The sequence below is a fragment of the Phyllobates terribilis genome, unplaced genomic scaffold, assembly GCF_046119375.1.
Source record: "Phyllobates terribilis strain yellow unplaced genomic scaffold, ASM4611937v1 Scaffold_393__1_contigs__length_1774422, whole genome shotgun sequence".
Classification (NCBI taxonomy): Eukaryota; Metazoa; Chordata; class Amphibia; order Anura; family Dendrobatidae; genus Phyllobates; species Phyllobates terribilis.
Window position 1 is genome coordinate 478,211 of NW_027363153.1, and position 23,535 is coordinate 501,745.

Genomic DNA, 23,535 nt, shown 5'->3' on the forward strand with positions numbered 1-23,535 from the left:
CATTTTTACGAATTAATTTGTGAAGCACCTAGGGGTTCCAAGTGCTCACTATGCATCTAGATAGGTGCCTTGGGGGGTCTAGTTTCCAAAATGGGGTCACTTGTGGAGGAGCTCCAATGTTTGGGCACACAGGGACTCTCCAAATGCAACATGATATCCGCTAACAATTTGAGCCGACAATTTGTTAGCGGATATCATGTTGCATTTGGAGAGTCCCTGTGTGCCCAAACATTGGAGCTCCCCCACAAGTGACCCCATTTTGGAAACTAGACCCCCCAAGGCACCTATCTAGATTCATAGTGAGCACTTGGAACCCCAGGTGCTTCACAAATTGATTCATAAAAATGAAAAAGTGTTTTTTTTTTCACTTTTTCATTTTTACGAATCAATTTGTGAAGCACCTGGGGGTTCCAAGTGCTCACTATGCATCTAGAAAGGTGCCTTGGGGGGTCTAGTTTCCAAAATGGGGTCACTTGTGGGGGAGCTCCAAAGTTTGGGCACAGAGGGGCTCTCCAAACGCAATGTGGTGTCCGCTAACAATTTGAGCCGATTTTCCATTCAATTTGTTAGCGGATACCATGTTGCATTTAGAGAGTCCCTGTGTGCCCAAACATTGGAGCTCCCCCACAAGTGACCCCATTTTGGAAACTAGACCCCCCAAGGCACCTATCTAGATTCATAGTGAGCACTTGGAACCCCAGGTGCTTCACAAATTGATTCATAAAAATGAAAAAGTGTTTTATTTTCACTTTTTCATTTTTACGAATCAATTTGTGAAGCACCTGGGGGTTCTAAGTGCTCACTATGCATCTAGATAGGTGCCTTGGGGGGTCTAGTTTCCAAAATGGGGTCACTTGTGGGGGAGCTCCAATGTTTGGACACACAGGGGCTCTCCAAACGCAACATGGCGTCCGCTAACAATTTGAGCCGATTTTCCATTCAATTTGTTAGCGGACACCATGTCGCGTTTGGAGAGCCCGTGATGTGCCTAAACAGTGGAGCTCCCCCACAAGTGTCCCCATTTTGGAAACTATACCCCTCAAAGATTTTATTAAGGTGTATAGTGAACATTTTGAACCCAGAGGTACGGCACATTATTTGTTTACATTAGGTCATCATATTGAATAAGTTTTCATTATTCTTGAGCGCAAGTGCTCGCTACTTGAGTTTGCATCGGGTACTCAGGTATGCACCATGTACAGCGTGTGCTCGAGTGACATGCTCGAGTCCCTGCTCCGCATGTTTCACGGTTATTAGACACCCAAAAAAAAACATGCGGGGATCGCTCGTGCATGGCAGGCAATCCCCGTAAAGTTTTTTGGCCGCGAAGCATATGGGGCAGAGACTCGAGCATGTCACTCAAATACCCACGATACTAAATGCATACCAGAGCACCCGATGCAAACTCAAGTAGCGAGCACTTGCTCTCAACACTAGTCGCCATATCGTCATCTTTTTTTCTTACTTTTGAAAAAAATCCCAACCCCAGCCCTAACCCTAGCACAACCCTAGCCCCAGCACAACCCTAGCCCCAGCACAACCCTAGCCCCAAACCCAGCCCTAACCCTAGCCCAATCCTAACTCAAGAGTTTATTTTTGACGCCGTTCCTTGTGCGGTATAAGTGATTAGACGACTTTATTCTTCGGGTCGGTGTGATTACAGCAATGCCAGAATCATATGGGGTTTTTATGACTGACAGCTGTCACACACTAAAAGATGCATTTTTTGTAAAATCTAGTTTTTGCATCGCCATATTTTGAGAGCTATAATTTTTCCAAATTTTGGCAGACAGTCATGTGACGGCTCGTTTTTTGCGGGATGACTTGACGTTGTTATTGGTGCCATTTTCAGGCACGTGACATTTTTTGATCGCTTTCTATTCCGATTTTTGGGAGGCAGAATAAACAAAAACCAACAATTCAGGAATTGTTTTTTTTTTTTTTTTTTTATTCTGTTCCGCGTGTGGTAAAATTGATGAGGCAGCTTTACTCTTCGGGTCAGTACGTTTACAGCGGTACCACATTTGTATAATTTTTCTATGTTTTGGCGCTTATACACAATAAAAGCTATTTTATAGAAAAAAATATTTTTTAGTATCGCTTTATTCTGAGAGCTATAACTTTTTTATTTTTCGGCTGATGGAGCTATATGGCGGCTTGTTTTTTGCGGGACGAGATGACGTTTTCAGCGGTATCATTTTTATTTATATGCGTCTTTTTGATCGCGTGTTATTCCACTTTTTGTTTGGCGGTATGGTGATAAAGCATTGTTTTTTGCTTGGTTTTTTTTTTTTTTTTTTTACCGTGTTCACTGAAGGGATTAACTAGTGGGACAGTTTTATAGGTCAGGTTGTTCCGGACGCGGCGATACCAAATATGTGTACTTTTATTGTTTTTTTTTTATTTTTTTTATAATAATATTTATTGATGGGTACATTATATTTTTATTTTTGGTGTATTATTTTTTTTATTTTTTTATAATATTTTGGCACATTTTTTTTTTTTTTTTTTCCACTTTCACACAGTTTATACACTTTATTACTTTGTCCCACTCTGGGACTTTCACTTTTTTTTTTCTGATCGCCTGCATGGCACAGGAATGGAGCACCATCCCTATGCCATGAAGGCTGTCAGAAGTGCACAGTGTGAAGATTGCTTGGAGATGCACTGCGCATGTCCAAGCAATCTTCCTGCTCTCTGGTGACCCGGATGTTGTCATGACGACATCGGGTCGTCATGGCAACACCCGGGAAGCCTTTGCAGACTGCGCTGGAAGCCGGAAGAGGAGGTGAGTATCGGCGATCACCTCCCCTTGCCCCCGCAATGCCGCGATCGACTTCGATCGCAGCATCGCGAGGGTTAATGTGCTGGGAGCGGTGCAGGACCGCTCCCTGCACATAGTACCGGGTGTCAGCTGTGACAATCAGCTGACACCCGGCGGCGATCGCGCCCGCACAGCCTGTGTGCGCGCGCGATCGCCATGACGTACTAATACGGGTCTGGCTCTTAAGTCCCAGGGCACAGACGCGTATTAGTACGTCAGATGTTATTAAGGGGTTAAAAAGATAAAAGTGGGAGACCCTATCAAACGCTTTCATAAAATCCAAAGATAAAATAGCTAGTGGCTGTTTTCTATCTTTTTGAAACCAGATAAGATCACGAATTAGGTTTAGATGCTCCCAGATTGATCTCCCGGGGACACCACACACCTGATCTGGATGAATTACATTTTTAATAACTGCTTTAAGACGACCAGCAACAACTTTAGCTAAAATCTTGTAGTCTGTATTTAATAGTGAAATAGGCCTCCAATTCTCCAACTTTGATTTATCACCTTTCTTAAAAATTAATGTAATCATACTTTTACGCCATGAATATGGTAATAAATCAGCCTTAGAGGCTTCACAAACTACTTGTATAAAATCCTCCTTAATTAGATCCCAAAAGCAAAGATAAAATTCAATAGGAAGGCCATCTGATCCAGGAGCCTTACCTTTATTAAAACTCTTAAGGGTCTCTTCAATTTCACTGGGTAAAAGTTCTTTAGCTAAAAAAATCTGGTCATCTTTATTTAAAAACTGGGATAAAACATTAAGATTCTCTGTAAAAGCAGGTTCATCAACATTTTTAATACTAAAAAGATCTCTATAAAAATTAGCAGTATGCTCTAAAATGCCCTCAGTGGAAGATTGTCCTTCTAGCTCAGTAATCACTTGTTTTTTGTCACTCATTTTTTTAAAGAAAAACCTTGAGCAGGTCTCACCCTCTTCCAAATATTTCACACGGGTATTAAATATAATTTCTTTACCCTTTTGTTCCAGGAATTTTTGGATTTCTGTCTGGATCTTGGCAATCTCATCATCCACACCAGGTACTCCCCACCCCTTAAGCTTAAGGAGAGTTTGCATCCTGACATTAAAATCTTTAAAACATTTCCTTTTTTCACGTGCCTTCCTTTTACCAATTTTAATAAAAAATTCTTTAATACGGGTTTTAACACACTCCCACCACCCCAACATACTCTGATTTGGGTGTTTCCGTCTTCTCCAACTCTCATACTTTGCATAAAACTCCGCCCTTACCAGTTCGTCTTCTAATAAGAGCACATTCAATTTCCACATACCTTTTCCAACTTTTGCTTCCTGTGGAGTTTGCAATACATTGTATAGTAATACATGATCAGAAAAAATATTTTCTATTAGACCAGCATTCTTAGGTTTAAAAACATCAGAAGAGGAAAAAATAAAATCAATACGAGATGACATCCCTCTACCCCTCCATGTATGCCCAGGGTCAGTAGGGTAGGACTTTCTCCAAGCATCTAATAATTTGAGGTCCGTTGTCAAATGTTTTAACAGACTGGATGTTTTGTCTGTTCTTCCATTAGTATCACCTCCACTCCTCCCCTCCCCCAACATGACACAGTTAAAATCCCCTCCCACTATCACAGGGGACGGACCTGATAAAAACAAAGGGATGACATTAAAAAGGGAAGCACGCTCATTTTTCTCTGGGGATGCATAAACATTAATAAGACGACAGGTAAAACCATTTAAAATAACATGAGTTGATAAGGCACGACCTGGAACTATTTCAGTGATGGATAAAACATTAACATTTTGACATTTGAATAAAATCCCAACCCCGGCAGCTTTATTTTCATTGGACCCTGACCAAATAGAGGGTCCTGCTGACCAGTCCATTTTTAAGTTGGGGTATGACAAATCGTGATCAATACCGCATTCTTGCAGGAAAAAAATGTCAAAGTTCAGAGTCATTAACCAAGCAAACAAAGCAGCCCGTCTAACAGGGCTCTTTAGGCTTCTCACATTTAGTGAGGCAACACGGATTTCTGCCATGTTAGGTGTTTTTTATTGATTCATTATACTCTGAATCTGAATCAATAATTTGTGACAGAGAAGGTGAAGGAAGGGATGACACAGTTCGTAAACTGTCCGTTTCATCTGAGTCCGTGAAATCCTCAATTAAGTTAGTCCCCTCTGGGCTGAGAATTTTTGCAGCACTAGATAGAAAGACTTTACGGGACATCTGAGGCAGGTTATGCTCCTCCTGCGCCTCTTCACGACTTCTCTTACCACTGGCGCTGAGATCCATCCGATCCTCCGAATCCACCCGATCCTCACCAGGCACTGCAGCAGGTGGAATACCCGCAGACCCTCCAGGAGCACCAAGGGACATCATCTCCGGAGCAGGATGACCATCAGGACCAGCAACAGGTTCACCAACCACTGCACGACCTCTATCATCCAGGCAGGCAACAGGACATCCATCAGGAATGGTTACAGGACATCCATCTGGACTGGCATCAGGACATCCATCTGGACTGGCATCAGGGCATCCATCTGGGTTGGCATCAGGACATCCATCTGGATTGGCATCAGGGCATCCGTCTGGATTGGCATCAGGGCATCCGTCTGGACTGGCATCAGGGCAGACATCTGGTCCAACATCTGTGCTGACATCAGCAGGGGTATCTGGATGGACATCTGGATTCGTACCAACAGCTCCAGATTTTCGCCTCTTTTTTGGTTCCCTCTCATTTCCGCTCTGAGAAGGTGCCATCTCCCCACCAGGTGAAACCTGGACCCCTGCAGGAGTAGGCAAAGGCGTGACCTCGGCTACAGAGGCCGGGTTTTTCCGCAAAGGTACCGACAGAGCATCGACTGAGTCAGACTGTTTTTGACCTTTAGTAATGTCCACAAAGCTTTTTCTGGGGTCACCCGGGCTGACCCTGCTGGCATCAGCAGGAACTCCTGCGGAACTAGCCGCAGGCGCCCGAGAGCCACCACGAGACCTTGTCCGCATCGGACAATTACTGAACAGGTGAGTAGACATTCCGCACCCACTGCAGGTCTTACTGTTCTTACAGTCCTTTGAGGCATGACCCCATTGTCCACAGTTGTGGCACTGACTCATCCGCTCGTTCTTACAATCGCTCTGTATGTGACCAAGGTCACCACACCTACGACACCTGAATGGTTGTCCATCATAGAAGAGGTAGCCATGGTCTCTTCCCAGCACCACTGTGGAGGGGGGGTGCATAAGGCCTTCTACACCCCCAGGGTCAAGTCTGAAGCATACCATAAAGCGTCGTTTCCCATTCCAGAAACCACTCCGACCTTTGACGTTCCCCGTAAATCTGACAGATGTACAATATCTGCTCAGAAAAAGCTCAATATCATCTGTGGACACATGGGGGTTAAACATGTATACCACAAGGGGAACGTCAACTTCGCCATAGAGACCCGTAAAAATCACTCCGTCCAACAGCTTGCTGTTACGGTGGCCCTTAACGCATTCGTAAAAGTGCTGGCAGGCAACCTTGGTCGAGAACGTGAGAATATATGTACTCTGCCCCTTCTCCTGCAGGCAGTAAACATCATGATCTTTCACGTTCAACAGATCTCTCAAAATCTGTACATAGAACTCACGGGGGTTGTCATATCCGACGTGGTTTGCTGGAACCTCGATACGCACCGAGTTCCTGATCTGGCCGGAGCCAGTGGAAAATTGAAATGAACAAGGCATCTCACCAAAGTGGCAAAGGCTTACCGTCACCACGGGCTCGGCCTTTCGCCTGGGGATCGCAACTTGTTGCCCGGGGACTAAGCCAGCTCCCTAATAGCAGCAGGGGGGTGAAGTCCCACCAAAAGGTGAGACGATCCCCCCAGGCCAAGGAGCCGGGTACCCCGGGCACCTCTCAGCCAAGACCAAGGCAGCAACCGTTAGATCACTGCACCTGATCTCAGCCAAAAGGCCGAGAAGCGATAACCAGAATTGGTTTCAAACTACGGAGCCACCCAAGGATCCTGAAAAGTCCATTTGTGGAGATGAGCTCCTGGACTCCCGTTAAGAAGACATGTTGTCAACCTCTAGATCCCTTACATGCCTGCACTTTTCGGCTTGCTGCTGCTGCAATCCACGCGTTTTAGATCTGCATAACTCCACCTCTTTAAACACAGCACCTTCACCCCCTGCTGTTCCCACCCGCCTCAACACCGTTGGAAGGGAGGAGAACCAATTAAGGCGGGGGGTGGGGTGGAACGAGCAGCTGTCTACCCTTAGCAGGAGGGCTCCTGATTACATACCTCTCCTGCTGCTGCTGCTGCTGGCTGTCCAGCAGCAGACTGAAGGTGGCTGCTGCTGTGCACAGGTATATAAAGGCTCAGAGCCTATTATGACACGCGCAGCCAGCGTTCCATTGCCACATTCCATCTACTGCAGGCAGGATACCTGGCTGGCTGAATGTCGCTGAGAAGCTCACAGAGACCGCCATAAGCAACAGTTTAACAGAATGCCACAGACTAATCAACCAAACTTTTTGGGTTGGGTTCTCTTTTATAGTCTGCAGGCATTAAATGAAAGAAGTCAGTGTTCCAGCAGAAGGAGACAACGTTTCAGAAAAGGCATTGTAGCAAACCAAAAAAGAAATTTTAAGCGCAGCAGAGTAACCAGCGCACATACCTGTTAGCTCAGGTGAGTTTAAAAGGCTGCTGTTGATAACAAGGGCATTTGCTAAATAGATGGTGTGTGTGCAACAATATACTGAAAGGTCAATTATATTGTGCAGCTTATCTCACCACCTGTAGTTATTTAGGTGAAAGCTCCAAAATGCTTGCCTAATATGTCTGTTTATCCAAAAGGAAGTAAAAAGGGAGAGCTAGAAAGATAGCATTGCATCACATTACATGGCAATGCAATGCACAGTTGCTGAAGTTGAACCAAAATGAGCTTGTAATCTGGCTTCTGCAACTTTGAACATGAAAAATCCAATGAGGAGAAGAAAAGCAAAGCCAAAGAGTCCATCCCAAAATCCGACAAACAAGCAAAATGAACAAAAAACATTGAATTCAATTCTTTCTGATTTTAGAAACTGCATTAAAGAAGGGGTGCACCGGTCCTGGAGATACTGCAATACCAGGTCAATGCGTGGAGTGGACAGAGCAAGCTCTTTTTCCATCTCCCTGTTCTAAAAATCCATTTAATATATGGTCCCCAGATAGGGGACGTATCAGATATTAAACTGATAAGAACAGATACTACACTTGATCTTAGCCAAAAGGCCGAGAAGCGATAACCAGAATTGGTTTCAAACTACGGAGCCACCCAAGGATCCTGAAAAGTCCATTTGTGGAGATGAGCTCCTGGACTCCCGTTAAGAAGACATGTTGTCAACCTCTAGATCCCTTACATGCCTGCACTTTTCGGCTTGCTGCTGCTGCAATCCACGCGTTTTAGATCTGCATAACTCCACCTCTTTAAACACAGCACCTTCACCCCCTGCTGTTCCCACCCGCCTCAACACCGTTGGAAGGGAGGAGAACCAATTAAGGCGGGGGGTGGGGTGGAACGAGCAGCTGTCTACCCTTAGCAGGAGGGCTCCTGATTACATACCTCTCCTGCTGCTGCTGCTGCTGGCTGTCCAGCAGCAGACTGAAGGTGGCTGCTGCTGTGCACAGGTATATAAAGGCTCAGAGCCTATTATGACACGCGCAGCCAGCGTTCCATTGCCACATTCCATCTACTGCAGGCAGGATACCTGGCTGGCTGAATGTCGCTGAGAAGCTCACAGAGACCGCCATAAGCAACAGTTTAACAGAATGCCACAGACTAATCAACCAAACTTTTTGGGTTGGGGTCTCTTTTATAGTCTGCAGGCATTAAATGAAAGAAGTCAGTGTTCCAGCAGAAGGAGACAACGTTTCAGAAAAGGCATTGTAGCAAACCAAAAAAGAAATTTTAAGCGCAGCAGAGTAACCAGCGCACATACCTGTTAGCTCAGGTGAGTTTAAAAGGCTGCTGTTGATAACAAGGGCATTTGCTAAATAGATGGTGTGTGTGCAACAATATACTGAAAGGTCAATTATATTGTGCAGCTTATCTCACCACCTGTAGTTATTTAGGTGAAAGCTCCAAAATGCTTGCCTAATATGTCTGTTTATCCAAAAGGAAGTAAAAAGGGAGAGCTAGAAAGATAGCATTGCATCACATTACATGGCAATGCAATGCACAGTTGCTGAAGTTGAACCAAAATGAGCTTGTAATCTGGCTTCTGCAACTTTGAACATGAAAAATCCAATGAGGAGAAGAAAAGCAAAGCCAAAGAGTCCATCCCAAAATCCGACAAACAAGCAAAATGAACAAAAAACATTGAATTCAATTCTTTCTGATTTTAGAAACTGCATTAAAGAAGGGGTGCACCGGTCCTGGAGATACTGCAATACCAGGTCAATGCGTGGAGTGGACAGAGCAAGCTCTTTTTCCATCTCCCTGTTCTAAAAATCCATTTAATATATGGTCCCCAGATAGGGGACGTATCAGATATTAAACTGATAAGAACAGATACTACACTTGATCTTAGCCAAAAGGCCGAGAAGCGATAACCAGAATTGGTTTCAAACTACGGAGCCACCCAAGGATCCTGAAAAGTCCATTTGTGGAGATGAGCTCCTGGACTCCCGTTAAGAAGACATGTTGTCAACCTCTAGATCCCTTACATGCCTGCACTTTTCGGCTTGCTGCTGCTGCAATCCACGCGTTTTAGATCTGCATAACTCCACCTCTTTAAACACAGCACCTTCACCCCCTGCTGTTCCCACCCGCCTCAACACCGTTGGAAGGGAGGAGAACCAATTAAGGCGGGGGGTGGGGTGGAACGAGCAGCTGTCTACCCTTAGCAGGAGGGCTCCTGATTACATACCTCTCCTGCTGCTGCTGCTGCTGGCTGTCCAGCAGCAGACTGAAGGTGGCTGCTGCTGTGCACAGGTATATAAAGGCTCAGAGCCTATTATGACACGCGCAGCCAGCGTTCCATTGCCACATTCCATCTACTGCAGGCAGGATACCTGGCTGGCTGAATGTCGCTGAGAAGCTCACAGAGACCGCCATAAGCAACAGTTTAACAGAATGCCACAGACTAATCAACCAAACTTTTTGGGTTGGGTTCTCTTTTATAGTCTGCAGGCATTAAATGAAAGAAGTCAGTGTTCCAGCAGAAGGAGACAACGTTTCAGAAAAGGCATTGTAGCAAACCAAAAAAGAAATTTTAAGCGCAGCAGAGTAACCAGCGCACATACCTGTTAGCTCAGGTGAGTTTAAAAGGCTGCTGTTGATAACAAGGGCATTTGCTAAATAGATGGTGTGTGTGCAACAATATACTGAAAGGTCAATTATATTGTGCAGCTTATCTTACCACCTGTAGTTATTTAGGTGAAAGCTCCAAAATGCTTGCCTAATATGTCTGTTTATCCAAAAGGAAGTAAAAAGGGAGAGCTAGAAAGATAGCATTGCATCACATTACATGGCAATGCAATGCACAGTTGCTGAAGTTGAACCAAAATGAGCTTGTAATCTGGCTTCTGCAACTTTGAACATGAAAAATCCAATGAGGAGAAGAAAAGCAAAGCCAAAGAGTCCATCCCAAAATCCGACAAACAAGCAAAATGAACAAAAAACATTGAATTCAATTCTTTCTGATTTTAGAAACTGCATTAAAGAAGGGGTGCACCGGTCCTGGAGATACTGCAATACCAGGTCAATGCGTGGAGTGGACAGAGCAAGCTCTTTTTCCATCTCCCTGTTCTAAAAATCCATTTAATATATGGTCCCCAGATAGGGGACGTATCAGATATTAAACTGATAAGAACAGATACTACACTTGATCTTAGCCAAAAGGCCGAGAAGCGATAACCAGAATTGGTTTCAAACTACGGAGCCACCCAAGGATCCTGAAAAGTCCATTTGTGGAGATGAGCTCCTGGACTCCCGTTAAGAAGACATGTTGTCAACCTCTAGATCCCTTACATGCCTGCACTTTTCGGCTTGCTGCTGCTGCAATCCACGCGTTTTAGATCTGCATAACTCCACCTCTTTAAACACAGCACCTTCACCCCCTGCTGTTCCCACCCGCCTCAACACCGTTGGAAGGGAGGAGAACCAATTAAGGCGGGGGGTGGGGTGGAACGAGCAGCTGTCTACCCTTAGCAGGAGGGCTCCTGATTACATACCTCTCCTGCTGCTGCTGCTGCTGGCTGTCCAGCAGCAGACTGAAGGTGGCTGCTGCTGTGCACAGGTATATAAAGGCTCAGAGCCTATTATGACACGCGCAGCCAGCGTTCCATTGCCACATTCCATCTACTGCAGGCAGGATACCTGGCTGGCTGAATGTCGCTGAGAAGCTCACAGAGACCGCCATAAGCAACAGTTTAACAGAATGCCACAGACTAATCAACCAAACTTTTTGGGTTGGGGTCTCTTTTATAGTCTGCAGGCATTAAATGAAAGAAGTCAGTGTTCCAGCAGAAGGAGACAACGTTTCAGAAAAGGCATTGTAGCAAACCAAAAAAGAAATTTTAAGCGCAGCAGAGTAACCAGCGCACATACCTGTTAGCTCAGGTGAGTTTAAAAGGCTGCTGTTGATAACAAGGGCATTTGCTAAATAGATGGTGTGTGTGCAACAATATACTGAAAGGTCAATTATATTGTGCAGCTTATCTCACCACCTGTAGTTATTTAGGTGAAAGCTCCAAAATGCTTGCCTAATATGTCTGTTTATCCAAAAGGAAGTAAAAAGGGAGAGCTAGAAAGATAGCATTGCATCACATTACATGGCAATGCAATGCACAGTTGCTGAAGTTGAACCAAAATGAGCTTGTAATCTGGCTTCTGCAACTTTGAACATGAAAAATCCAATGAGGAGAAGAAAAGCAAAGCCAAAGAGTCCATCCCAAAATCCGACAAACAAGCAAAATGAACAAAAAACATTGAATTCAATTCTTTCTGATTTTAGAAACTGCATTAAAGAAGGGGTGCACCGGTCCTGGAGATACTGCAATACCAGGTCAATGCGTGGAGTGGACAGAGCAAGCTCTTTTTCCATCTCCCTGTTCTAAAAATCCATTTAATATATGGTCCCCAGATAGGGGACGTATCAGATATTAAACTGATAAGAACAGATACTACACTTGATCTTAGCCAAAAGGCCGAGAAGCGATAACCAGAATTGGTTTCAAACTACGGAGCCACCCAAGGATCCTGAAAAGTCCATTTGTGGAGATGAGCTCCTGGACTCCCGTTAAGAAGACATGTTGTCAACCTCTAGATCCCTTACATGCCTGCACTTTTCGGCTTGCTGCTGCTGCAATCCACGCGTTTTAGATCTGCATAACTCCACCTCTTTAAACACAGCACCTTCACCCCCTGCTGTTCCCACCCGCCTCAACACCGTTGGAAGGGAGGAGAACCAATTAAGGCGGGGGGTGGGGTGGAACGAGCAGCTGTCTACCCTTAGCAGGAGGGCTCCTGATTACATACCTCTCCTGCTGCTGCTGCTGCTGGCTGTCCAGCAGCAGACTGAAGGTGGCTGCTGCTGTGCACAGGTATATAAAGGCTCAGAGCCTATTATGACACGCGCAGCCAGCGTTCCATTGCCACATTCCATCTACTGCAGGCAGGATACCTGGCTGGCTGAATGTCGCTGAGAAGCTCACAGAGACCGCCATAAGCAACAGTTTAACAGAATGCCACAGACTAATCAACCAAACTTTTTGGGTTGGGTTCTCTTTTATAGTCTGCAGGCATTAAATGAAAGAAGTCAGTGTTCCAGCAGAAGGAGACAACGTTTCAGAAAAGGCATTGTAGCAAACCAAAAAAGAAATTTTAAGCGCAGCAGAGTAACCAGCGCACATACCTGTTAGCTCAGGTGAGTTTAAAAGGCTGCTGTTGATAACAAGGGCATTTGCTAAATAGATGGTGTGTGTGCAACAATATACTGAAAGGTCAATTATATTGTGCAGCTTATCTCACCACCTGTAGTTATTTAGGTGAAAGCTCCAAAATGCTTGCCTAATATGTCTGTTTATCCAAAAGGAAGTAAAAAGGGAGAGCTAGAAAGATAGCATTGCATCACATTACATGGCAATGCAATGCACAGTTGCTGAAGTTGAACCAAAATGAGCTTGTAATCTGGCTTCTGCAACTTTGAACATGAAAAATCCAATGAGGAGAAGAAAAGCAAAGCCAAAGAGTCCATCCCAAAATCCGACAAACAAGCAAAATGAACAAAAAACATTGAATTCAATTCTTTCTGATTTTAGAAACTGCATTAAAGAAGGGGTGCACCGGTCCTGGAGATACTGCAATACCAGGTCAATGCGTGGAGTGGACAGAGCAAGCTCTTTTTCCATCTCCCTGTTCTAAAAATCCATTTAATATATGGTCCCCAGATAGGGGACGTATCAGATATTAAACTGATAAGAACAGATACTACACTTGATCTTAGCCAAAAGGCCGAGAAGCGATAACCAGAATTGGTTTCAAACTACGGAGCCACCCAAGGATCCTGAAAAGTCCATTTGTGGAGATGAGCTCCTGGACTCCCGTTAAGAAGACATGTTGTCAACCTCTAGATCCCTTACATGCCTGCACTTTTCGGCTTGCTGCTGCTGCAATCCACGCGTTTTAGATCTGCATAACTCCACCTCTTTAAACACAGCACCTTCACCCCCTGCTGTTCCCACCCGCCTCAACACCGTTGGAAGGGAGGAGAACCAATTAAGGCGGGGGGTGGGGTGGAACGAGCAGCTGTCTACCCTTAGCAGGAGGGCTCCTGATTACATACCTCTCCTGCTGCTGCTGCTGCTGGCTGTCCAGCAGCAGACTGAAGGTGGCTGCTGCTGTGCACAGGTATATAAAGGCTCAGAGCCTATTATGACACGCGCAGCCAGCGTTCCATTGCCACATTCCATCTACTGCAGGCAGGATACCTGGCTGGCTGAATGTCGCTGAGAAGCTCACAGAGACCGCCATAAGCAACAGTTTAACAGAATGCCACAGACTAATCAACCAAACTTTTTGGGTTGGGTTCTCTTTTATAGTCTGCAGGCATTAAATGAAAGAAGTCAGTGTTCCAGCAGAAGGAGACAACGTTTCAGAAAAGGCATTGTAGCAAACCAAAAAAGAAATTTTAAGCGCAGCAGAGTAACCAGCGCACATACCTGTTAGCTCAGGTGAGTTTAAAAGGCTGCTGTTGATAACAAGGGCATTTGCTAAATAGATGGTGTGTGTGCAACAATATACTGAAAGGTCAATTATATTGTGCAGCTTATCTCACCACCTGTAGTTATTTAGGTGAAAGCTCCAAAATGCTTGCCTAATATGTCTGTTTATCCAAAAGGAAGTAAAAAGGGAGAGCTAGAAAGATAGCATTGCATCACATTACATGGCAATGCAATGCACAGTTGCTGAAGTTGAACCAAAATGAGCTTGTAATCTGGCTTCTGCAACTTTGAACATGAAAAATCCAATGAGGAGAAGAAAAGCAAAGCCAAAGAGTCCATCCCAAAATCCGACAAACAAGCAAAATGAACAAAAAACATTGAATTCAATTCTTTCTGATTTTAGAAACTGCATTAAAGAAGGGGTGCACCGGTCCTGGAGATACTGCAATACCAGGTCAATGCGTGGAGTGGACAGAGCAAGCTCTTTTTCCATCTCCCTGTTCTAAAAATCCATTTAATATATGGTCCCCAGATAGGGGACGTATCAGATATTAAACTGATAAGAACAGATTTTTTTTTTTTTTTTGAAAGCCCGAATTCGTGTACAAAACCCGAGTGCGCTTAAAAAAGTGACAAGTGCCACAAAAAAAGTGCACTAGGATGCTGGTCTTCTTGAAACCCTCTCCAAAAGGAGAAGGGTCCCCCAAACCATTCCCCGTCCCTCCGAGCCAAAAGGCCACAGCGAGGAACAGGGACAAAAAGCCACCTCCAGCCGAAGCCAGAGGCGACCCAATCTTACCCCCAGCACCTGCCCGAGTTCTCACCCGAGCAAGGCACTGGGAGCCAAAGACTGTGCTCCCCTCCCGGAAGAGGGGAGCCAACAACGCTCTCCTCCCGAAAGAGGAGAGCCAGGGGGGTTCAGGGGGGAGCGGAACCTGATGGCCACACACTCCCCCCCTAGACCTGCCAAGAGAGGAACCCGTAAGGGAACCGCATCCCGACAAAATCCTAGTAGGACGTGACACACGTGAATAAGTGGACACACAGTGACAAAGAAATTAAATAAATAGTGAAGGTTTCACAGTATAATACTGCCCGGACCTTCGACCGGGAATTGAAAAATTCCCCATCCTAAGGCCAGAAGGCCAGGAATAAGGGTGTGTGCGAAGAAAGAAAATTTGAAGTGCTTGTGCAAATGTGCCATAAACTCAAGTGGGGTTCCCAATCCCAGTGAGTTAAGGCACCCCAGGGTCACCACTCCTGGGGCACTTCACACTTCGGGCTTTCGATCTTCCCCGGCCCAATGGCGTCGATCCTGGGGGGCCATGCTTTCCACCAGATGACTATATTAGCCACCTGGCGTACTAACAAGCGCCTAAACCCCAGTGTGCATAATGTATCAATCTACTAGGGCGGCCAACATCCAAAACCGCCTTTTCGAAAGATACTACACTTGATCTTAGCCAAAAGGCCGAGAAGCGATAACCAGAATTGGTTTCAAACTACGGAGCCACCCAAGGATCCTGAAAAGTCCATTTGTGGAGATGAGCTCCTGGACTCCCGTTAAGAAGACATGTTGTCAACCTCTAGATCCCTTACATGCCTGCACTTTTCGGCTTGCTGCTGCTGCAATCCACGCGTTTTAGATCTGCATAACTCCACCTCTTTAAACACAGCACCTTCACCCCCTGCTGTTCCCACCCGCCTCAACACCGTTGGAAGGGAGGAGAACCAATTAAGGCGGGGGGTGGGGTGGAACGAGCAGCTGTCTACCCTTAGCAGGAGGGCTCCTGATTACATACCTCTCCTGCTGCTGCTGCTGCTGGCTGTCCAGCAGCAGACTGAAGGTGGCTGCTGCTGTGCACAGGTATATAAAGGCTCAGAGCCTATTATGACACGCGCAGCCAGCGTTCCATTGCCACATTCCATCTACTGCAGGCAGGATACCTGGCTGGCTGAATGTCGCTGAGAAGCTCACAGAGACCGCCATAAGCAACAGTTTAACAGAATGACACAGACTAATCAACCAAACTTTTTGGGTTTGGTTCTCTTTTATAGTCTGCAGGCATTAAATGAAAGAAGTCAGTGTTCCAGCAGAAGGAGACAACGTTTCAGAAAAGGCATTGTAGCAAACCAAAAAAGAAATTTTAAGCGCAGCAGAGTAACCAGTGCACATACCTGTTAGCTCAGGTGAGTTTAAAAGGCTGCTGTTGATAACAAGGGCATTTGCTAAATAGATGGTGTGTGTGCAACAATATACTGAAAGGTCAATTATATTGTGCAGCTTATCTCACCACCTGTAGTTATTTAGGTGAAAGCTCCAAAATGCTTGCCTAATATGTCTGTTTATCCAAAAGGAAGTAAAAAGGGAGAGCTAGAAAGATAGCATTGCATCACATTACATGGCAATGCAATGCACAGTTGCTGAAGTTGAACCAAAATGAGCTTGTAATCTGGCTTCTGCAACTTTGAACATGAAAAATCCAATGAGGAGAAGAAAAGCAAAGCCAAAGAGTCCATCCCAAAATCCGACAAACAAGCAAAATGAACAAAAAACATTGAATTCAATTCTTTCTGATTTTAGAAACTGCATTAAAGAAGGGGTGCACCGGTCCTGGAGATACTGCAATACCAGGTCAATGCGTGGAGTGGACAGAGCAAGCTCTTTTTCCATCTCCCTGTTCTAAAAATCCATTTAATATATGGTCCCCAGATAGAGGACGTATCAGATATTAAACTGATAAGAACAGATACTACACTTGATCTTAGCCAAAAGGCCGAGAAGCGATAACCAGAATTGGTTTCAAACTACGGAGCCACCCAAGGATCCTGAAAAGTCCATTTGTGGAGATGAGCTCCTGGACTCCCGTTAAGAAGACATGTTGTCAACCTCTAGATCCCTTACATGCCTGCACTTTTCGGCTTGCTGCTGCTGCAATCCACGCGTTTTAGATCTGCATAACTCCACCTCTTTAAACACAGCACCTTCACCCCCTGCTGTTCCCACCCGCCTCAACACCGTTGGAAGGGAGGAGAACCAATTAAGGCGGGGGGTGGGGTGGAACGAGCAGCTGTCTACCCTTAGCAGGAGGGCTCCTGATTACATACCTCTCCTGCTGCTGCTGCTGCTGGCTGTCCAGCAGCAGACTGAAGGTGGCTGCTGCTGTGCACAGGTATATAAAGGCTCAGAGCCTATTATGACACGCGCAGCCAGCGTTCCATTGCCACATTCCATCTACTGCAGGCAGGATACCTGGCTGGCTGAATGTCGCTGAGAAGCTCACAGAGACCGCCATAAGCAACAGTTTAACAGAATGCCACAGACTAATCAACCAAACTTTTTGGGTTGGGTTCTCTTTTATAGTCTGCAGGCATTAAATGAAAGAAGTCAGTGTTCCAGCAGAAGGAGACAACGTTTCAGAAAAGGCATTGTAGCAAACCAAAAAAGAAATTTTAAGCGCAGCAGAGTAACCAGCGCACATACCTGTTAGCTCAGGTGAGTTTAAAAGGCTGCTGTTGATAACAAGGGCATTTGCTAAATAGATGGTGTGTGTGCAACAATATACTGAAAGGTCAATTATATTGTGCAGCTTATCTCACCACCTGTAGTTATTTAGGTGAAAGCTCCAAAATGCTTGCCTAATATGTCTGTTTATCCAAAAGGAAGTAAAAAGGGAGAGCTAGAAAGATAGCATTGCATCACATTACATGGCAATGCAATGCACAGTTGCTGAAGTTGAACCAAAATGAGCTTGTAATCTGGCTTCTGCAACTTTGAACATGAAAAATCCAATGAGGAGAAGAAAAGCAAAGCCAAAGAGTCCATCCCAAAATCCGACAAACAAGCAAAATGAACAAAAAACATTGAATTCAATTCTTTCTGATTTTAGAAACTGCATTAAAGAAGGGGTGCACCGGTCCTGGAGATACTGCAATACCAGGTCAATGCGTGGAGTGGACAGAGCAAGCTCTTTTTCCATCTCCCTGTTCTAAAAATCCATTTAATATATGGTCCCCAGATAGGGGACGTATCAGATATTAAACTGATAAGAACAGATTTTTTTTTTTTTTTTTTTTTTTTTTTAAACCATTCAGGTTAGTTTTATAGCAAATCAGTAGGATATACCAAAACTGTTGCAAAAAAAACTTCTCATCATCATGGCCATATTTATTAAGCATAAAGTAACCTAATATTACAGAAAGAAGAACATCTTATTAATATAAACCAAAAGATCACTGAAATTTTACAATATGCCTCCACTTTTTAAATTTCCATATTCCCTCGGCATCTGTTCCACCACCGCTACTACTATCCATCTTGTAAATCAAAAATAGCCTAGAAAGAATAATCCTAATACATTCATTTACTGTAATTGATTTCCTTTTAAATACACAAAGATTCCTCACATCCCACAAACTTTCTAACACACAAGCCATAATTAACCACAAAACTCTCTCCTTTACACGTCCACTTGCACCAATACCAAACATAACCACACGCCAATCCACAAAAGTCACTCCTGCCAAACTCCTACACAACCCCCCTACACATTTCCACACGTCTTGCGCAAAATCACAATTCCACATCAGATGCATAACCGTCTCACAACCATTACATCCATCTCTTGGACAAACATCCGACCTAATCAAACCTCTCTTCTTTTGAACGTCTCTCACTGGAAGAATATTGTGAAACGCCATCCACACTACATCCTTCTGTTTGTTGGACATCCCATACATACCCAACTTTCTCCAAGCATCCGCAACCTCATTCCCTCTCAAACCAACAATATTAGACTCGACCTCATTTGCACACAATTTCCTATACACCCTCTTAGTCATTCTAAACTCATCCACCGGCACACTCAGCAAATCATACTTCTTGACAAACTTCTCAATCACCTCATACCACACCGGACACTTAAAAGACACAGGCACTCTCGCATCCCTCTTTCTCCAACCTAACCCATACAACATCCATCCTGCAGAATAACTTGCCATACATGCACCCTTATTACCTTTACCCAACAATACCACAATCGTCTTAATATAATGGAGCCCTAAAAAAACCTCAACATTAGGAAATCCCAAACCACCATGCTGGCAGGCCTTATAAAGGCTTTCCCTCTTCAGCTTCTCCATCTTGCTGCACCAGAAAAAGGAAAAAATCATTTTCTCAACTCTCTTCACTTTCCTAAAAGGGGATGGAAAAATTATGGCCACAAAAAGCAGAATGGGTAAGATCACTGCTTTGATAACTAGAACTTTGCCCCGCAAAGAAAGATCTCTCATTCTCCAAAAATTCAATTTTCGCTCAACACGCATACCACACTCGTCCCAACTCTCATTTCCTTTCAGATCATCATTGAAAAATACCCCTAAAACCTTAATTGCACTCTCCTCATACTTAACACCTTCCATACGAATACTGTCATCTCCAAAGCATTTGAAACTACACTTAGTCCAGTTAACTCTAAAACCTGATGCACCACAGAAAAAATCCAAAAGCAACCTCACCCTACTCATTGAAGCCATACTTTCACTCACCATCACAACATCATCCATGTAACCTAACACCTTCACATGCTTACCACCACTCCCAGGCACTAACAATCCTCTCATCATTTTCTCACGTCTCACTAAACACAGCAAAGGCTCAATCACACATACAAACAAGACAGGGGACATAGGGCACCCCTGTCTTACACCAGACCTAATCATCACTTTGTCAGACAACCATCCATTCACTAAAAACTCACTTGACACATAATCATATAAAGACTTAACTCCATTCAGAAAAACCCTAGGGAAACCCATCCTCTCCAATACTTTAAACAGAAACACATGCGAAACTCTATCAAAAGCCTTTTCGAAATCAATTGCTAACACCATACACTTCTGCTTTCTAGTCTTACAATCCCCAAGCATATCCCTTAACAATAACAAATTATCACTTATACTCCGACCAGGCACGGCACACACTTGGTCATCCTCCACAACCCTACCAATCACCTCACGCATACGATTTGCTAACAATTTACTGTAGACCTTATAATCAGCGTTAAGCAATGATATGGGTCTCCAGTTCTCCAAACGCTTTTTCTCACCCTTCTTAAACACAAGAACCACTATACCCTCTTTCATACTGTCACACAAAACACCATTCATCCACATATACCTACAAACCTCAGTCAAGTCCTTACCCAAAAACTCCCAAGCTTTCACATACAGCTCCACAGGCAACCCATCCTTCCCAGGCGTCTTATTCTTTTTAGCACTCATAACAACATTCCTCACCTCATCCAAAATAACATCCTCACACAAAGCATCACATTCATCCGAACCAAGTCTATTCTCCATACCACTCAATACATGCGACACAAGTCCAGGATCAATCCATTTCTCATCGTACAACTTACTATAGAAGCCATTCACCTCATTCAACACATTCTTCCCAACCACACTAGATCCATCTTCACCTACCACTTCACTCAAATCCAACTTCCTTCCATTCATTTTTTTAAAAAAGTACCTGGTGCACTTTTCATTCTTTTCCAAATGCTCTAACTTGGTACGGTAAATAATCTCTTTACCTTTTTCATCCAGAAGACATTTTAACTCATTCTTAGCAACCTCAAGCTGATCAGACATATCCATTCCTTTCCTAACACACCCACGCAACCAATCAATCCGTCTACTTAAGTCATTAAATCTATTACGATATCTGGCAGCTTTTTTGTAGCCCCATTTTTTAAAGAAAGTTTTTAACTGTAATTTCACCCAATCCCACCATTCAAGCACACTACCAAAATCACGCTTACGCCACCTCCAACTTGCATACCTTTTCTCCAACTCACTCATCACCTCCTCATCCTCCAACAACCTCGTATTCAATTTCCAAACCCCACCCCCAAACACCATGTCCCCATTCGCACTAAAAACTCCACGCAAACACTCATGATCAGAAAAAGGTACCTTATGTTGAACATAACTTGAACAAACCATATTTTTGGAAAATAACATCCTATCTATCCTCGATGAAATATTACCACGGTCAGCATAATATGTAGGCGGTGGTGGAATGCCATACTCAAGTATTGCAGCGTCTAAGAAAGAAAAATCAGAAATAAGTTGAGATAACTTTTTTCCCGTAATGTCCACATTACCTTCTGTGACACAATTACAGTCACCAACAAAAACTGTAGGAATTTTTCCAGGAAGAAAAAAACTCAATTTCTCAAGAAGAGCAAGCCACTCCTCTTTTTTAGTAGGACAATATAAATTAATCATTCTAACCTTCCACCCCCTATAACTCAAAAAAACAATAATGCAGCGACCCACCTCCACAACCGTGTAACTATCAATAGTAATATTCTTATTACCAACTAAAATCCCCACACCATCATTTTTGTTAAAGCTGGACCCCGACCAAACATACTGGCCATAAGGCCAGTCCTTATCTCCTGGAGATTCAGTAATCCCACACTCTTGTAGACAATAGACATCTGCACTCAAACCCTTTAGATAATCCAGAACTGTTGTTCTTCGGGTAACAGATCTAATTTGCCTAACATTAAGGGACACAATGTCCCATCCAGAATGATGCGGCATAACTAAAGGGGATCACACATAACCTGAAAAAAAAAGAAAGAAAACATCAACTCAACCTTCATTAAGCAAAGCAAAGCTATTACCATCTGGCTGAATGCCAAATGTAACAATGTCAGGAGAAAATACATCTGACGGGTAAGCACGAGAGTCCACCGGGCTATCACACACGGCAGCAATGGATGAACACTCAGTCCTTGGCTTCTTCTTGACCACATCAGGATCCTCCTCATCAGAGAAACGGACAGCAGACAAGTCCCCTTGGCCACCGCCCCCGATCTCCTCTGAAGCAGTATTGCACCAAGATATGACAGGAGAATTGGACAAGTCCATTTCCCCCTCACCACGGACACCAAACTGGGGAGGGAAAGGTGACATCACCTCTGGAATCACCATGTCAAAGCCTCCTGACGCAGGAGGCTGAAGCTGGGCATCTTCAAATATGTCGTCCATCTGAGTGCCATCCTCTTCCTCTTGGGGAGCAGTTGCCTCCCCGACATCCGGAAGGGGACCTTGTGGAACCCTAGTAGAAGTCGAAGGAACAGCAGGCCCCTCCGCGACCACTTGAGCAAAAGACTTAGGAGTGGTTCCAGCTTGACACTGCCTAAGAACATGCCCCTCCTCACCACAAGCATCACACTTTACCTGGTTCTTGCAGTCTTTCGCCATATGACCAGACGTGTTACACCTCCTGCAGGTTGGCGGATACCTGCAGGACTCCTGGACATGACCATACTTGTTACATCTTCTGCAGAAAAAAGGAGCATCAGGAAAGTACAAGAAACCAGTGTCTCTCCCAATAGAGAAACTCATAGGAGGATAATGTATGCCCCCTGGCCCCTCGGGGTCTGTAGCAAAACGAACAAAGTACTTGTATTTGCCAGTCCACAAGCCTTCTTCATTCGAGATCTTGTGGGAAAAATGCACATAAGTACAATGCCTCCTCAAGAATACAGTAATGTCCTCCTGGGGGATAAAGGGATTGTGCATAAACACAACAACAGGAACATCCCCCTTTGAATAGAGGACAGTAAAAGTGAGTCCATCTAGGAGGGAGTTCTCAGTATGGCCTTTCAAGGTTCTATAAAGATTTTGGCAAGCAGCCATAGTAGAAAGAACCAGCACATACCTTCCATGACTTCTAAATTCCTGCAGGCAAAGAATGTCCGACTTCTTAATCTTCAATGCTTCATAGAAGATGGCATTCACCAGGTAGGACATGGAAAAATGTCCCTTCTTCTCCTCGGAAATCTCAATGCGAAATCCATTCTTGACCCGGGGGTCCCCGGTCCCAGCAAATTTCAGCTTGACTCCCATAGTCAGCCACGGAAATCGCCTTCCCGTTTCCTCCTCACTCTCCCCCTATAGCAGCATCCAGCTTAAGCCACCGGAGTGGCGATGCTGGAAGGCCGAGGGCTAGCACTCAAGGAACCTGATGTCCAGACACTTGATCTGAGCCAAAAGGCCGAGAAGCGATAACCAGAATTGGTTTCAAACTACGGAGCCACCCAAGGATCCTGAAAAGTCCATTTGTGGAGATGAGCTCCTGGACTCCCGTTAAGAAGACATGTTGTCAACCTCTAGATCCCTTACATGCCTGCACTTTTCGGCTTGCTGCTGCTGCAATCCACGCGTTTTAGATCTGCATAACTCCACCTCTTTAAACACAGCACCTTCACCCCCTGCTGTTCCCACCCGCCTCAACACCGTTGGAAGGGAGGAGAACCAATTAAGGCGGGGGGTGGGGTGGAACGAGCAGCTGTCTACCCTTAGCAGGAGGGCTCCTGATTACATACCTCTCCTGCTGCTGCTGGCTGTCCAGCAGCAGACTGAAGGTGGCTGCTGCTGTGCACAGGTATATAAAGGCTCAGAGCCTATTATGACACGCGCAGCCAGCGTTCCATTGCCA

The 23,535-nt window shown here is 44.7% G+C and overlaps 7 non-coding genes and 2 pseudogenes across 7 annotated transcripts; all 9 read right to left on the bottom strand.

Moving 5' to 3' along the window:
* Positions 1-7,905: 7,905 nt before the first annotated feature.
* On the bottom strand, positions 7,906-8,096 carry LOC141224605 (U2 spliceosomal RNA). The gene has a single exon (XR_012291941.1). It is a non-coding gene; the product is annotated as a U2 spliceosomal RNA (small nuclear RNA).
* A 1,115-nt stretch (positions 8,097-9,211) lies between these two features.
* Positions 9,212-9,402, bottom strand: LOC141224616 (U2 spliceosomal RNA). Its single transcript, XR_012291952.1, has one exon. It is a non-coding gene; the product is annotated as a U2 spliceosomal RNA (small nuclear RNA).
* Positions 9,403-10,517: 1,115 nt separating this feature from the next.
* LOC141224627 (U2 spliceosomal RNA) lies at positions 10,518-10,708 on the bottom strand. Its single transcript, XR_012291963.1, has one exon. It is a non-coding gene; the product is annotated as a U2 spliceosomal RNA (small nuclear RNA).
* A 1,115-nt stretch (positions 10,709-11,823) lies between these two features.
* Positions 11,824-12,014, bottom strand: LOC141224638 (U2 spliceosomal RNA). The gene has a single exon (XR_012291974.1). It is a non-coding gene; the product is annotated as a U2 spliceosomal RNA (small nuclear RNA).
* Positions 12,015-13,129: 1,115 nt separating this feature from the next.
* Positions 13,130-13,320, bottom strand: LOC141224650 (U2 spliceosomal RNA). The gene has a single exon (XR_012291985.1). It is a non-coding gene; the product is annotated as a U2 spliceosomal RNA (small nuclear RNA).
* A 1,115-nt stretch (positions 13,321-14,435) lies between these two features.
* Positions 14,436-14,615, bottom strand: LOC141224481 (U2 spliceosomal RNA; annotated as a pseudogene).
* A 794-nt stretch (positions 14,616-15,409) lies between these two features.
* Positions 15,410-15,501, bottom strand: LOC141224567 (U2 spliceosomal RNA; annotated as a pseudogene).
* A 1,115-nt stretch (positions 15,502-16,616) lies between these two features.
* Positions 16,617-16,807, bottom strand: LOC141225047 (U2 spliceosomal RNA). Its single transcript, XR_012292373.1, has one exon. It is a non-coding gene; the product is annotated as a U2 spliceosomal RNA (small nuclear RNA).
* Positions 16,808-17,922: 1,115 nt separating this feature from the next.
* Positions 17,923-18,109, bottom strand: LOC141224473 (U2 spliceosomal RNA). The gene has a single exon (XR_012291885.1). It is a non-coding gene; the product is annotated as a U2 spliceosomal RNA (small nuclear RNA).
* Between the last annotated feature and the right edge of the window lie 5,426 nt (positions 18,110-23,535).